We start from the raw sequence: 16,355 nt of genomic DNA on the forward strand, positions 1-16,355 counted from the left end.
ACATAACTAACTACAGATGTTTGTGGACTGGAAGATTTACTAAGAGACTTTTGCTTCCCAACATAACATTATGGCAGCAAAATAAGAAGCAATATATATGGAGCATATGTTCTTATTTCTGAGGAAAATAGAACTTTAAATTCATTCACCTACATCTTTGAAATCCACAAGGACAGCACATTGTCTTCTTGCACTTTGATCCAAAACCCAATGAAACTCACACTGACTTCAGTGGACTTTGGATGTGTCCCTTGAAACTCCCCCTTTGTGTGATGTATCAAAAACAGTTTATAGTGATTAGGCATTATTCATAACTTTCTCATTTTGTTTTCTTGTGCTTCTTCTTGTGCATGTGCTTAACTTTACTCCAATGAATTGATTTTCATGTGAGTAAATGTTTGTAAGACTGGGGCCTAAGATTTTATATATTTGTACCATGCCTAACATAACAGGGCCCTGGCCCATAAGTACTAACACAATACAAATAATACTTAGAAGTGCAGGCTATTATTATTTAATTCCACACTTTATATATTCCCCTCATGGAAAGAGGACACTTTTTTTTTGTAATGTTACTCTTTAGTAACAATGTAAAACATGCATGATCTGTTTTAGGAAAATTAAAATTGGTTCTATAACAATCTTGTATAGTGTGAATAAGTTGCTGATTATTGTTACTGATTTGTGTGCTTGTTATCAGAGCTGAAGAATTTTTGCTTGATAGAATAGCTGGAGAGTGGGGATTAAGATTTTGGATGGGGTCATACCAAGCGACTTTGACAATGCACTTTTGATTGTTTAGCAAAACCGTAGGCCTCATTTCAGTGCTTGAAGTATCAAAGATGATGGTGGTGGTGGTAGTGGTGGTTGTGTTAACTTGCTCTTGTAAAGAGCTTTTCATTTCAAAGCCTTTTACAAAAGAGGATAGTATCAATATCCCTCTGAGGAAACTGAGGCCCCCGAGAGGGGAAGTGACTTGTCCACAGTCACCCAGCAATGAAGTGATTAAATTCCATGAGATTTACTCAATAAATCTAAAAATGTGAAACTGCAAATAATGTGATTCCAGGGTTGGAAATAGAAATTGTGAGATTTCCTTGGAAAATCTAGTGGACCTGGTGTTTCCCACACCAGAAAAAAATAAACAATGTTTATTATAATGTTCCGATGGTCATCTCAGATACAATATGTATCACCTATGATCTCTGTGGTTTTATTTTTCTCACCTTGGAAATATAAGAATATCTCTTATGCATTAAGGTTTATTTATTGTACTCTTGAGGGGAAACACTGTCTATACGAGGCTTGTTCTGTAGTATACTTCTGTTTTAGACTTAAAGCCCTGAAGTTACAATATAGATGGATTTTACAAGATCTCTTCCACTGAGAGAGTCCAGCAGTTGGAAAAAGAACTAGCTTTTCAGTTGGTGGAGCTGAAGACAGAAATAGAAGACAATGGGGTACTGCAGGGAACACCAAGTAGAGCTTACAGGTAAAGTACTTTTGATGAATGAGGGAAAGAGGATTGATTATGTCAGTTATGTATTTTATAAAGGTTTGTTTTGTACATTTTTGGTTTCCTGTTGTCAGGCCCATTGATTGGAGGGGAGGGGGAACTAAGGGGACAGTTGTCCTGGGCTTGACAGTTCAAAGGGGCCCAGGGCTCCCAGCTGCTCTAACTGCTACTGCGGAAGTAGCAGTGGCTAGAACCCTGGACCCTTTAAATCACCACCATAGCGCTGCGCTATGCGATTGGGGTGGCTGTAAGGGCTTGGCGGGGAGAGTGGTGGCATGTGCCAGGTGGTGCTCCAGGCTGCCTGCCTTCAGCCTAACCCTCCACCACCTTGCCCAGAGGCTGTCGGCACTAGGATATAATAGTGTAGTCGATTAACCAATTAACCAAACAAGCAAAAGCTTAAAGGTTAATGTATAGACTACATGCATTCCTCCCTGCCAACCAGTATATTTTTTAGCAGGTTGATCAGCAGCCTGGCTCATGATGGGTCTGGAACCTACTCCTGCTATGGCTCTGCACTTAAAGTGTATTAGGAGCCAGGTGGGCAGGCAGCTCAGCTCAGTTCCTGTTTGCGCCAGGTTGGGGAGCTCAGACCACCTCCCGCTAGACAGGGGCTGCTGTCACCCTGCACTGCTGCCTCTTTATCAAAGGAAGCAGCACAGGGCAACAGGCAGCCGGTCCGCAAGAGGAGCTGGTTTTTAAACTGGCTCCCCTTGCAGACTAGCTCCCGCCTGGTACCCCGTGCTGCTGCCGGCCCTGCCCCTGGGAACTATAAAATAGTCGTCTAACTGTTAAGAATTCATGAGGTTACTCGACTATTTAGTTAATTGATATTTAACATCCCTAGTCGGCACCACTGCCTCTTGTTAGAAATCATACATACATACGTGATCTAGAGGCTTGGACACAGACCTGGGAACAAAGAACATTGACTCTTTTTTTTTTTTTTTTTTAAATCCTGATTCCTCTGTTTATTCACTGCGTAGTATGGGAAAGCTATTATCAAATTCTAAATTTGTTTTGAAAATTCAGTGTGGTTCTGCGTGTTAAATCCCAAACAAAATTTAAAATTTCCATGCAGCCTTATTTAATCCTCCATCATTACTTACATTGAAGGAGGGGTATTTTTAAGTGTTCCACTATGGTTGTGGTTCTTGGATGTGATTCTGCAGCTCTTACTCGACTGAGAATTGGGCACTCGGTTGGCATTTAGTACGTACACATTCATTTTTATTTAGTAGAATAATATTTAATATTTGCAATAGTTTGTGTGTAAGAATTTTAAATATAGTGTGGGTTTGAGAGGGTGAGATTTGACTCTTATCCTTTTTACACATTTAGTTTTTAGTGTCAATAAATATTGGGTCCTGTCTTGCAAGCTTCACTAAGGCAAAGTCTTTATTTACTTTAGTGAGGATTTTAATTGATTTAGGGATTGTAAACCTTGTCCAGGTGTACACACTATCTCTTTTTTCCTAATCTATATCCAGGGCTGTCCTGAGATGGGCACGGGGCTTGGGGAAACCCCTCCCCCCCGTGTCCCAGAGCCTTTCCTCCCCCTTCTCTTCCCCTTTCCCCTCCCCAGAAAGCAGGTTGCTGAGCCACTCTGGCTCCCACCACTCAGTGGTGAGTGTGTGTGTGTGTGTGTGTGTGTGTGTGTGTGTGTGTGTGTGTGCACGCGCGCATGTGTGCCAGGCCTCATTAATTCCCCAGTCCCTCCCCTCCATAGGATGGCTTCTTTGGGGCCCCCAAAAACCTGGGCTGGCAGTCCCAATTCATCCTATGGACGGGACAGCTCTGTCTATATCTATATAATTTTTAAAACTTTTCAGCCTTTAAAAAAGGAATATTTACTGTGGATAATATTTACCATTGATTTGTGTTTCAGATTATGGCAAAGAAATATATTAATAACAGACACTACATTGTTTTCTATTGGTCTTTAATATTCTTTTGGATCACTTTTCTATAGCTCTGTTCCAATACCAAAGGATGCTACTTACTTCAGAAAAGAAAGGGAGGTAACACTGAACAAAGCTTTACAGGTAACTAAAGAATATACTGGCATAAAAAAATCTCATTTAAATATATTCTAAATAGTAATTGAGAACTGAAGATAAAGATTTTTTTAATGGACAAAACTGTAACTTATCTCTATTTTTGACAATAAGACACATGGGGATGGGTGGGTAGAGTACTGATATAATTGTATATTTAGTGAAACAACATAATCCTTTATTTTTAGTAAAAGTCATTTTTGTGATGCTGATAATTGGGCCCAATCCTGTAGCCATTACCCATGTGATGATTCCCACTGGCTTCAAAGGCTACAGGATCAAGTCCATAACAACTGGTTTTCTTTATTTAAAATCAATAATATTGTATTCCACACTGTGTGGAAAAATTAGCCTTTTGCTGAAATTTTGTGGGGGAGGAATGGCTTTGCCTATTACAAAACACAAATGCTGCATAGCATTTTTCCTGAATATTTGTATTTGCCCAGAAAGTTTGCTGGATATCTAATTACCCTGTGCTTGCAGGTAGCTGAGGCAAAACCTCTTGTTGTTCAGGCGGATGTCATGCAGAGGGAGCTAGAGAGCTGTCTGAGAACAGAGTATACAGCAGAAAGCTTACCTCTATTAGTGCACCAGGTAATTTTTCTGTTTGCTACTCAGACTTGAACAGTGTTTCAAAATGTATGTCCTAGAGTGATGGCGACTGCATTGTGATTTAAAGCAAGGATTACATGAAACTTTGTTCTGAGGGCTATCTTGAAAATGGATGTGCTTTTAAAGCATTTCCTTGGATTCTAAGGAACCTCGTGCACTACTTGGTTTGAAAGTCTCAGAGGGGGATAGCTCTGTTAGTCTGTAACTTTAAAAACGATTAGTCCTGTGGCATCTGAGAGATTTATATATATAGTATAATGAGCTTTCATGGGCAAAACCCACTGGTTAGATATCTAAAAAGGGATCAAAGTCAGCTGGGATGGGATCAAAGTCAGATGGCCCGGGACGCCTAAATGGCTGGGGCCAGCCCTGCCTATATTCATAGAATTATAGAGCTGGAAGAGACCTCAGGAGGTCATCAAGTCCAGCCCCCTGCTCAAGGCAGGACCAATCCCAACTAAATCAACCCAGCCAGGGCTTTGTCAAGCCAAGACTTAAAAACCTCTAGGGATGGAGATTCCACCACCTCCCTAGGTAACCCATTCCAGTACTTCACCACCCTCCTAATGAAATAGTTTTTCCTAATTTCCAACCTAGATCTCCCCCACTGTAACTTGAGACCATTGTTCCTTGTTCTGCAATCTGTCACTACTGTGAACAGCCTTTCTCCATCCTCTTTGGAACCTCCCTTCAGGAAGCTGAAGGCTGCTATCAAATCCTGCCTTACTCCTCTCTTCTGAAGACTAAACAAACCCAAATCCCTCAGCCTCTCCTCATACGTCATGTGCTCTAGCCCCCTAATCATTTTGGTCGCCCTCCGCTGGACCCTCTCCAATGTTTCCACATCCTTTCTATAGTGGGGGGCCCAGAACTGGACACGGTACTCCAGATGTGGCCTCACCAGAGCCAAATAAAGGGGAATAATCACTTCTCTAGATCTGCTGGCAATGCTCCTCCTAATGCACCCTAATATGCCATTAGCCTTCTTGGCTACAGGGGCTTACTGTATGTGCTGCCATCTGTTTTTGTAGCCTTTGTTCTTAAGCTTTTTTTTAAAGTTGCTAATCCTAGTGCAGTGGATTCTGCTGCCTTCTTCATGCTGATTAATACCTTACTGATGAGTAGCACGGTTTCCTTTACTAGGACTACGTGTGGAGAAAGATAGCTCTCAGTATGAAGATGTATGACAGAACAGAGATCTTGAGAGACTGACCATTTTCTCCCTCTCCCCCGCTTATATTGTTCTTAGTACTGATTTAGTTCCACATATGGTTAAACTTTACCATTTGCTCAGGTGTAACATGTTGTTCATTTTTGGTTTCATTGAAGTTTTTTACAGACAGAATTATCCACCTGGGTCAAAGTAAATACAGGCAGTCCCCGGGTTACGTACAAGATAGGGACTGTAGGTTTGTTCTTAAGTTGAATTTGTATGTAAGTCGGAACTGGTACATATTGTAGGGGAAACTCTAGCCAAACTTTTTTTTTTAGTTTTGGATAGCATAGGGAAAGGTTAACTCCCCTCTAATGTTTGTTTTGCTGTCTGTTCCCCTGTTCAGAAGATTTCACATCTATTTCTGTCCCTGTGACAAACTCAGGACTAAAGGAGTAACTCATCAAATACCAAACAGCTCTGCACCATGCTTTGAGCTAATAGCTTTATTTCCACACACCACCCAGGGTTCCAGGAGGAGGGTCCTTTTTTTGCTAACACAATGAGGCCAGCACTTTGTTTGTTTTGGTGGAGTCTTTGTTTGCCCAGGGAGCCCAGCATGTATAGGGGGAGGAGGGGCGGAGAGGCTGCTTTTGTCTGCTGTTCAGCAGCCTGTTGCTCAGGGGAGGGGGCAGCCTGTTGCTGGCAGGGGGGGAGGGGGGAGGCGTGCAGGATGCGAGGCCGAGGGGGGGGGGCAGCGGGCGTGGGGAGGCACTTTTCCTCTGCCCGGCAGCTCTGCGGGATCCCTGTCCCTGTGGCCAGCTGCTGCAGGCAGAGGCCAGTTGGAGCCGGCCGAAGAGGAGGAGGAGGTGGATTCTAGGACCCAGGTGAGCGAGCCCCGGGGACGCTGCTGCCCCGGCATGTATAGAGGGGAGGAGGGGCAGAGAGGCTGCTTTTGTCTGTTCGGCAGCCTGTTGCTCAGGGGAGGGGGCAGCCTGTTGCTGGCAGGGGTTGGGGGGGGGCAGCGGGCGTGGGGAGGCACTTTTCCTCTGCCCGGCAGCTCTGCGGGACCCCAGTCGGAGCCGGCCCGAGGAGGAGGAGGATCCTAGGACCCAGGTGAGCGAGCCCCGGGAATGCTGCTGCGCATGTGCGGGAGTTGCCTCACCCCGTTCGTATCTAGGGATCCGACGTAAGTCGGATCCACGTAAGTCGGGGACTGCCTGTACTTACACATGCTTAGATGGAAGAGATTTTGTAGGCACAGCAGTGTTATTGAACAGCTTTATCCTCTCTATCAGGTAGGAAATCTGAGCCACAAAAAATAGAACATTGCACAGTACATGTTTATGGTTTATTATTAAAGGTAACCACCAGATACCGAGTGTTATCATTATTGTTTATTATGTAGGTCATCTCAAAAGAGCATCAGAAAGTTATTTTTGTATCTTCCTCCCCCACAGTAGTCTTCATATGTCATATGTTAACAGAATACAGTTTAGAAAACTAAAAAAAAATTTTGGCTGGTACTACTTTTATTTTTTCCCCTCCATTTGCAATTCAGAAACACTTATGAGTCTAACTATACATTCTCCTAAGGAACCCCTGTCACAGTAAAGCTCAACAGTGCCAGAGCTTCAAAACAAGTATGGCAATGGCTCAATAATTGCACATTTTGCCCAACAAGCTATCTTCTTAAACCACATAACTTGGCAGCATTGGTTTACTCAATAAAATCTGTTCTTGCCTTTAAGGCATAGGCCCCTTCTGAATTTCTCTGCCAGACAATCATTCAAAAATGAAGCAAAAGCAAAAATTAAAAAAAAATGAAGAAGAGTCCATTCAGGAAAGTGGAAAGCTCTTCCATATTCCATCTTTCTGTCTCTTCATTTATTGTGTTTCAAAGAATGTAGCACTTCTTTTGTTCAGCCCACGTTGCTTAAGTTTCCAGGAGAAACACTTTTTCATTGAAAATAAATTGTGGTGGAAGATGAAGTCTGACATCATGAAATAATAAGTGTTAGGGTACAATAGTTTCCGTACTCTTCTTGCCAATCTGCTCTTAGTGATTAAATATGAATTTTTTAGTGATTGTGATCATAATATATTTGTTGATTGCATTTTTTCTATGTTATGCAGCTGTATTATAAATGCTTCTATTGTTTACCAAATCAATCTTTGCTCGTATATTTATTATATACTTTGATTTAAAGTGGACAATTCAAGAATCCTGTTTGAAGACATAGACAAATTATGGTTATTTTCCATCATTTGGTTACGCTAGTAATGTGGAAGCACAATGTCAGAGATGATAAAGCAGTTTCTACTTTCCATGAGGACAGGTGTATCAATTAGAAAAAAAATTGCTATTTAATTTAAAGAAAGGAAACTCAGAGATGAGATTATAGGCTACAGAGCCAGTAAGTAGTATTCCGTCTACTTTGTAAATTCCATGAACAAATTGGTGTTTTCCATGCATTTTCTAGTGGACTATTGTCCACATCATATACAAATGTCACTTATTGTCAGCCTCTTAAAATGGGCCAAGGATTTAAAGGACATGGAAATTGAACCTACCCTCTATTTCTACCACTAAACAGAGTAGATGCACACTGGCAGAGCACATGAAGAAACTTGCTGTTCTTGCAAAATATACTGTGAACTTTTATTATGGCTTAGGGGCCAGTTATAACGCAAGAAAAGCAGTGTGCTAGTGTGATTATCTGTAACAGTTGTAGGGGCTAGTGTTGTAACAGTCTTGGAGAGTATTTTAGGCTAGTGTGAATCAGGTAACTGTAATAAGGAACCATTTTTTAAACTTAGTTTTTAAGTAGAGCTTGTGCAAAAATTGGGAGGTTGTTGCTTTATAAAAAAAGCAGAAACATATTTTCTACTTTCTGATGAACTCTAGTTTTGACAGAGAGCATCAGCAACTAGGGAACATTCACTAGCATTAAATTCCCTAAAATATACAAATGGTTTTGAAAAGGTTTTGAGTTCCGTTTTACTTAATTCTAAAAGCATGATGTAAAGCTATGATGTCACAAATGCCATTCACTTTTTATCTACGTAATCGTTGCCATCTGGAGAATGAGGGCTATTTAATTGGGGGGGAAAGATTGTGGATGATTCTGCGATTTTTATGCATTCAGATTTTAGACATCTGAGTATATTCATTGCAGCTTCCTTTACTGTCAGTGCTGACTAGTAAGAAATTCTCTGAGACTAGAGATGACTTTTCTTCTGCGACTGCAGATTTTTCCTTGATTCCCAGTATGTCAGTTTTGGAATCAAGAACCTCAAAATTACTCCCAAAGCAGGATTTTTCAAATCGTGGGAATGCAGAGTTCTTCTAGTTAATTAATAGATTGCACCGAGAAAGAAACTGAGATGGGGAAAATGATGTCTTCTCTCTCTCTCTCTCTGTAGAAACAAATTGGTCACATTATGCAGGAATACAACGATGCTGTTCAGAGGGCTGCAAGACAGTCAGTTGCACGACATAACTTCCTGGCAGGAAAGAAAAATCCTGTACTTACAGTGACACAGGAAGACCTGGTGATTTACATGCAGTCGTTAGTTTGTCACCTACACTCTCTCAAGGCCATTCACAGCTACCTTAGGGTAAGGAAGCATTGTGAGCAGTGCAACATCATTACACAACCTTTGAATGTACTGCAAAATGTTTGCATTTATTAAATGTAATAATATTTCCCAGGGAAAAAGTGATTCTGCTGGAGCAAAGGATTGTGTGTATATCTCAGAACTCTATGGGATTTTTGTTTTAGGGGATAAAATTCTTGCAAGAATGCTGTAGCTGATATAAAAATCACTGATTGAAAAAAAGAGAAACCCAAGAAATTCAGTTAAGGTTAAAATTTAAAAGAAATACAGAGATTTGAAAGTATTGACTTGCACAAGCAAGGTGCTAGCAAATGATCCAGTGTGTTAGCAGGCTTTCAATTCTGCTAGGAAAAAGTTAGCTAAATTCTTCTGGCTTATTCAGGTAAGTAGGGTAATTAGTTCTTTGCATACAATATAAATGAGCTGCTTGGATCAAAGATGACCAAGAGTATAGGCAGAGCAGTTTGGAAGGAGAAAATCTGAAATCTTCTCTCCAGGCTATCTTTATTATCAGGGGACTAGTCTACACTTTTACATTGGCATAGCTACATCTCTGAGTTGTGAAAAATCCATGACCTCGAGAGACATAGAATTGCCAACCTAACCCGTAGTGCAGACAGTGCTAGCTTTACAGAAGAATTCTTCCGTCAGCTTAGTTATTGCTGCTCAGGGATACTATTAATTACTTAGCAGGGAGAGTTCTTCCTATTGCAGACACAACCTACTTCACTAAAGTGCTACAGCAGCTCAGCTGCATTAGTAGCAATGGAGTGTTTTAAGTATTGACATATCCTTGTGGGGAGTTGTAAATAAAGCCAAAAGAGAGATGAATTTGGACTTTGAGTGGCATTTGTTCATATACCCATATGACCTTAATACTTCCTGTGGCGGGGCCGCCCCGCCACTTAAGGAGCTGGCCGCGATCCGGGGGCGCCCCGATCGCGGAGAACCGCGGTCCGGGCCGGCCGGCTAGAGCTGCGAGGAGAAGCGGCGTCTGCCCAGTCCCCCGCCGAGCCTGATGTCACCACAGCGCCGGGGAAGCCGGGCGCCTTCAGGTGACGAAGGGGGAGACGTCATCATCCCGCGTCAGGCGGGAGATTCAAAAACAATGGACGCCCGCCCGGAGGGGGGAGGCGAGCAGGGAAGCCGGGCGGCCCAGGAGGAGGCAGGGGCGACTGAATACTGGCGACCCTGGGTGAGGCTAAACCCAGGGGGCCGAGGATAAAGGGAAGAGGACCGGGGAGAGAAAGAAGCGGCCCAGGGCGGGGCCGCGGAACCCGTGAGCGGGGGAGTTTAGGGTTCGCAGACCCCCCCCGTTATTGGTTAGGACCAGCGTCCTAACTTTAGGGCCCTGGGTCGGGGTCCGGAGCGAGGGCGGGCCCGGACCCCCTTCCTCTCCCCCTTTTCCCGAGCGCGTGGTCATTGGGGCCACGGCCGTAGCCCCTGTGGGGGGCGTAACCCGGGGAGAATTGAAACTTATTGTGAAGTCACGAGTGGCAAGAGAGGCGGGCTCGGTCATACCCGGTAGAGAGGGGGGCGGTTTTCCCCTTCCCACCTCTCCACCACCGGGGGGGGGGGCCCGCCACACGTGGTGGAGAATGTGGGCACCTGGCCCCGAAACAGGGGCCTAGGGGGGAGGTTAGGAGGCATTAACGTGGGTTTGAATCCTAGAAGAGATGGAACCCAACCGGATAATAGAGTGGTGGACGGAGACGCAAAAAGTGCAACAGCAGCAGCAGATGCAAGCTCTACAGCAGCTCCTGAACCAGTTGCAAGAGCGTCAGGAGCAGGCGGCAAGGGAATCACGGGGTGCGGCCCTTGGGGTCGTGTCCGGGACGCTGGGAGCCGACGAGGAGGGCGGGGCCCGGTTGCCAATACGGCTAACGAAGCTGGGACCAGACGATGACCCGGAGGCCTTCTTGGTCACGTTCGAGCGGGTGGCCACGGCGGCCAGATGGCCGCAGGAACATTGGGCGACCCTACTGGCACCCTACCTGTCAGGTCCCGCACACCTGGCCTACCGCGGGATGTCGACGCGGGATGCGTTGTGCTATTATAAAGTGAAAGAAGCAGTCCTAGACCAACTAGGGTTTACCCCAGAGACCCACCGGAGGAGGTTCCGGGAGGCCAGGTACGACCCACAGGAACGACCATGAGCGGTAGCTCAGCGGGTGAAGGAGGCGGGCATGCGGTGGCTCGAACCCGAGACTAAGACGGGGCCCCAGGTGGCCGACATGGTCATCTTCGAGCAATACATGCGAATCCTCCCCACGGAAGGGCAGCTGTGGGTACGCCGTCACCTGCCCGAAACCCTGGACGAAGCTGTGACTTTGATGGAACACTTCTTAGCCGCGGAAGGGATAGACGTAAAGCCGACCAGCGGACTGCAACGGGAACCCAGGAAGGGCGAACCATCCCCGGCAAAACCAGGCGGACCCCCACGTAGCGGGGAGGGACGAAGAGGCCCCTTGGGGCCCCTCCCGGAGAGGAGGCTGGCACCACGGTGGAGCCGGCCCCCAACGGAACTGAGGGTCGACCGAGCGACCGAGACCGGACCGGGGAGTTCCCCACCGGAAGGGGCACCCAAGGTGGTTTGTTACCAATGCGGCCAGGAGGGCCATTACAAACGAGATTGTACGATGATGGACTGTACCTTCGGTCAGAAGCGGGGAGCAGCAAGCACTGCACAGGTAACAAGGAAACTGTGGGTCGAGGGGCGCCCAGTGGAGGCGATATTAGACTCCGGGTGCGGGCAAACCATAGTCCGGAGAGACGTAATATACCCAAGACAGGCAAAGGGCCCCAGCATAGCACTCCGGTGCGTTCATGGGGACGTCCACCACTACCCCACAATGCGCGTACGGATCGGGGATGGGGAGTTAGAGGAGGACTGTATAGTGGCGGTGGGCCCCAAATTGGCGTACCCACTCCTGGTGGGGCAGGATTGGCCGGGACTAAAAAGACTCTTAAGCCAGTGGGGCGAGGCCGCAGCCGACGGGCGGGGCGGGGACGCCGAACCAGGGACGCTGGTAGCCCAGGGGGACGAGGAGCGGGAAGAACCGGGGCGCTCAGAGAGGGCAGAAGGAGCCCCGGCGACAGTACGCCTAGAGGTAGAGGAGGGAGACTTCCTTATGCAGCAGTGGGAAGACCCCACCCTACAGAGCGCCTGGGCCCAGGTGCGGACGACGGAGACCCCCCAGCCCAACAAACCGACACGTCAACACGGAGGACCCCGGTTCGAGGTGAAGGGGGACCGTTTGTACCGGGTAGCAGAGGGAGATCTCCCCGGGGAGGAACGGTGGCAGCTCCTGGTCCCACGACCGTACAGGTGGAAGGTCCTAGAACTGGCCCATGAACACCCATGGTCAGGACATTTGGGGACAGAAAAGACCCAACAGAGGGTGGTACAACGGTTTTACTGGCCAGGGGTGTATCAGGAGATTAAGGACTTCTGTACCTCTTGTCCGCAGTGCCAGAAGACTTCCACCAGCTGGGTACCCCCGGCCCCGTTAGTCCCCCTTCCCGTGGTAGGGACCCCCTTTGAGCGGGTCGCGCTAGACTTGGTAGGACCCCTGGATAAGTCCGCGCGGGGACACAGCTATATCCTGGTTATGGTGGACTATGCTACGCGTTGGCCTGAGGCCATCCCCCTGAAAAGGGCCACAGCCCCCGTGATAGCAGAGGCCCTGGTAAAATTGTTTTCATGGGTCGGGTTGCCCAAGGAACTGCTAACCGACCAAGGGACAAATTTAACATCCAAGGTAATGGTGGACCTGTGCAAGGCATTGCAGATCAAGAAGATTCGAACATCAGTGTTCCACCCGCAAACCGACGGCCTAGTGGAGTGCTTCAATCGTACCCTAAAGGGGATGCTGAGGAAATTCGCGCAGGACGACCCTCGCGAGTGGGACAAGCTCCTCCCAGCCTTGATGTTCGCGGTACGAGAGGTTCCCCAGTCGTCCTTGGGATACTCGCCGTTCGAGCTACTGAACGGGCGTCGGCCCCGAGGCATCCTGGACCTGGTAAGGGAAGGCTGGGAGGCCGCCACCTCCACCGCACTCGGGACGGCCCAGTACGTAAGCAAGCTGAAGGGAACCCTGCACGAGCTGGCAGAATGGGCCCAAGGGAACCTGAAAAGGTCACAAGATAGGCAGAAGGAAAATTATGATAGGAAGGCCCAGGTGCGGGAGTTCGAACCGGGGGACCAAGTCCTCTTATTACTGCCCAGTGGGGAATCAAAACTGTTAGCTCATTGGCAAGGCCCCTTCCGGGTGCTGAGGAAGGTGGGACCTGTAGACTATGAGGTACGAGTAAATAGAAATCGGGGAGAGACGCAAATTTACCATGTTAATTTATTGAAGAAATGGAACCCCCGGGAGGCTCTCCTAGTAGAACCCCGGCCAACCGACATCGAGTTCGGCCCATGGGGAGAACCAGAGGTCAGGATCGACGGGATGAGGATCGGAGAAGACCTCTCCCGCTCACAGCAGAACCAGTTACGGGGCTTGTTGGAGGGGTTCAGGGAAGTGCTGACGAGCCGCCCCGGGCGAACTACGCTGGTGCAGCACAAAATTAGGACAGAACCCGGTAAAGTAGTGAGGGATACTATGCGCCCACTTCCCCGGAAACTGTGGGGCACAGTAAAAGAAGAGCTCCAAGCTATGCTGGAGTGGGGGGTGATAAAGGAGTCCCATAGCGAGTGGCGGAGCCCGATTGTTTTGGTGCCCAAACCTGACGGGTCCACCAGGTTTTGTATAGACTTTAGGAAGGTGAACGCCATCTCACGCTTCGACGCCTACCCCATGCCTCGGATAGACGAACTGCTGGACCGCCTAGGAGGGGCCACATATCTGTCGACGTTAGATCTGACGAAAGGCTATTGGCAGATCCCACTGGCGGCAGAGGCGCAAGCAAAGACGGCATTCGCTACCCCCTTCGGACTATACCAGTTTAGGAAAATGCCGTTTGGACTGCACGGGGCTGCCGCGACATTCCAGAGGCTTATGAATCACATCTTGAGAAACCATCAGAGTTATGCAGCTGCCTATATTGACGACATCATTATATTTAGCAACTCCTGGGAAGAACATCTGGAGCACCTGACAGCGATACTGGAAGCTCTAAAGCAGGCGGGACTGACGGTTAACCCAAAAAAATGTCAGTTCGGGAAAACAGAGGTCTCTTACCTGGGGTATACGGTGGGGAAGGGGAAACTCAGGCCCCTGGTGGACAAAGTACGGGCCGTCCGTGAATACCCCACGCCCACCACGAAAAGAAGGGTAAGACAATTCCTCGGCTTGGCAGGATATTATAGGCGATTCATAGCTAACTTTGCATCGATAGCAGCCCCCCTCACAGATCTCACCCGAGAAGGACAGCCCGACAAAGTAAAATGGACGCCGGAGTGCGAGGCAGCCTTTCAGGAACTGAAAAGACGGTTGGTACGCGCGCCAGTGCTGGCACAACCAAACTTTGACAAACCCTTTGTTTTACAGACCGACACGTCCGAGGCCGGACTGGGGGTCGTACTGACACAGGAGGAGGGGGGCGAGGGCCATCCTATCCTATATTTGAGCCGCAAGCTCTTCCCCCGGGAGAAGGGGTACGCGACAATAGAAAAGGAGGCCCTGGCCCTGAAATGGGCAATTGACTCACTACGATATTTTCTTGTAGGGGGGAAATTTACCGTGGTGACGGATCATGCTCCACTCCAGTGGATGCAGACGATGAAGGAGACAAACCCACAAGTATTGCGATGGTACCTCAGCCTACAACCGTACCAATTCCAGGTGACTCACCGGGCAGGGACCGCGAACGGAAATGCGGACTGCCTATCACGAATAGCGGAAACATTGGAGGACGGGGTGGTAAGGAGAGGCCCCGACTTAAGGGGGAAGGTGTGTGGCGGGGCCGCCCCGCCACTTAAGGAGCTGGCCGCGATCCGGGGGCGCCCTGATCGCGGAGAACCGCGGTCCGGGCCGGCCGGCTCGAGCCGCGAGGAGAAGCGGCGTCTGCCCAGTCCCCCGCCGAGCCTGATGTCACCACAGCGCCGGGGAAGCCGGGCGCCTTCAGGTGACGAAGGGGGAGACGTCATCATCCCGCGTCGGGCGGGAGATTCAAAAACAATGGACGCCCGCCCGGAGGGGGGAGGCGAGCAGGGAAGCCGGGCGGCCCAGGAGGAGGCAGGGGCGACTGAATACTGGCGACCCTGGGTGAGGCTAAACCCAGGGGGCCGAGGATAAAGGGAAGAGGACCGGGGAGAGAAAGAAGCGGCCCAGGGCGGAGCCGCGGAACCCGTGAGCGGGGGAGTTTAGGGTTCGCAGACCCCCCCCGTTATTGGTTAGGACCAGCGTCCTAACTTTAGGGCCCTGGGTCGGGGTCCGGAGCGAGGGCGGGCCCGGACCCCCTTCCTCTCCCCCTTTTCCCGAGCGCGTGGTCATTGGGGCCACAGCCGTAGCCCCTGTGGGGGGCGTAACCCGGGGAGAATTGAAACTTATTGTGAAGTCACGAGTGGCAAGAGAGGCGGGCTCGGTCATACCCGGTAGAGAGGAGGGCGGTTTCCCCCTTCCCCCCTCTCCACCGCCGGGGGGGGGGAGCCCGCCACACTTCCACTCTAGCAATGCCAGGGTACATAAAGACTGGCCTAAGAACACAGAAAATTTGAAAGGGAATTCTGAGTTGTTGTTCTGTATTGCACTTAATTAATCTAATGATTTTATTGCATAAGCACTGAAAGTAATTTTTAGTAGGTTAATTGTATCTTTTATAGTTCAAATGGCAGACAATCATGGGTTTTTTTTTCTCTCTCTCACATGTATGTTTTCCCTCTTAAGTCACAGACATGACTTTAATGCTTTTAGTGCTTTTTAAGTGAATTAAAATGTCAACACATACATTTATATTTTCAGGTACTCCAGTATTTGCCTCTGTCACACAGAATGGAGATGGTAATACACCCCAAGGTGGCCCAGGATAATGGAGAGAAATTCAGAAGTGCCACTGTATCTGAATCCTTATTTTCTAATATTCACATCTCTCTTTGCCCCAGCACTTCACAAAGAGAGGGTGAGAAGTCATCACATTTTCTTTAAAACTACAATAAAAAGACCTGTAATTTAGAGGTCATTTGTGACATGTACTCTTGAAACAGATGAGCAGTCTTGGTTTGTAAATTATTAAATGTTCTTGTTTACACATTTGAGGAATCTGGAATGCAGCTTGTGAAGCCAGTCTACATCCTGTAGTACTGAGAAGGCTGCAGAGATCCAGAGCACAGACTTCAAAATCTGCAGGGATGTCTCCCTTGATTTTTATAACCTAGTTACTGGGAAGGGTTGTGTGTTACAAGACCTTCAGATAGTCAGGAAGCAATATGTGTATTGAGTCATAATAACAG

At 47.9% G+C, this 16,355-nt stretch overlaps 1 pseudogene across 1 annotated transcript in view; it reads left to right on the forward strand.

Moving 5' to 3' along the window:
* The first annotated feature begins 842 nt into the window (after window positions 1-842).
* LOC102458688 (uncharacterized) overlaps window positions 843-16,355 on the forward strand; it is a 113,805-nt pseudogene continuing 98,292 nt past the window's right edge. Inside the window, exons 1-8 of the transcript XR_016349146.1 lie at window positions 843-885; window positions 1,360-1,492; window positions 3,489-3,561; window positions 4,057-4,167; window positions 5,515-5,552; window positions 6,561-6,636; window positions 8,765-8,959; window positions 15,868-16,024. The product of XR_016349146.1 is annotated as an uncharacterized LOC102458688 (transcript). The remainder of the gene's footprint in view (window positions 886-1,359; window positions 1,493-3,488; window positions 3,562-4,056; window positions 4,168-5,514; window positions 5,553-6,560; window positions 6,637-8,764; window positions 8,960-15,867; window positions 16,025-16,355) is intronic.

This window comes from Pelodiscus sinensis, chromosome 3, assembly GCF_052426305.1.
Source record: "Pelodiscus sinensis isolate ZL-2025 chromosome 3, ASM5242630v1, whole genome shotgun sequence".
In the NCBI taxonomy this organism is placed as follows: Eukaryota; Metazoa; Chordata; order Testudines; family Trionychidae; genus Pelodiscus; species Pelodiscus sinensis.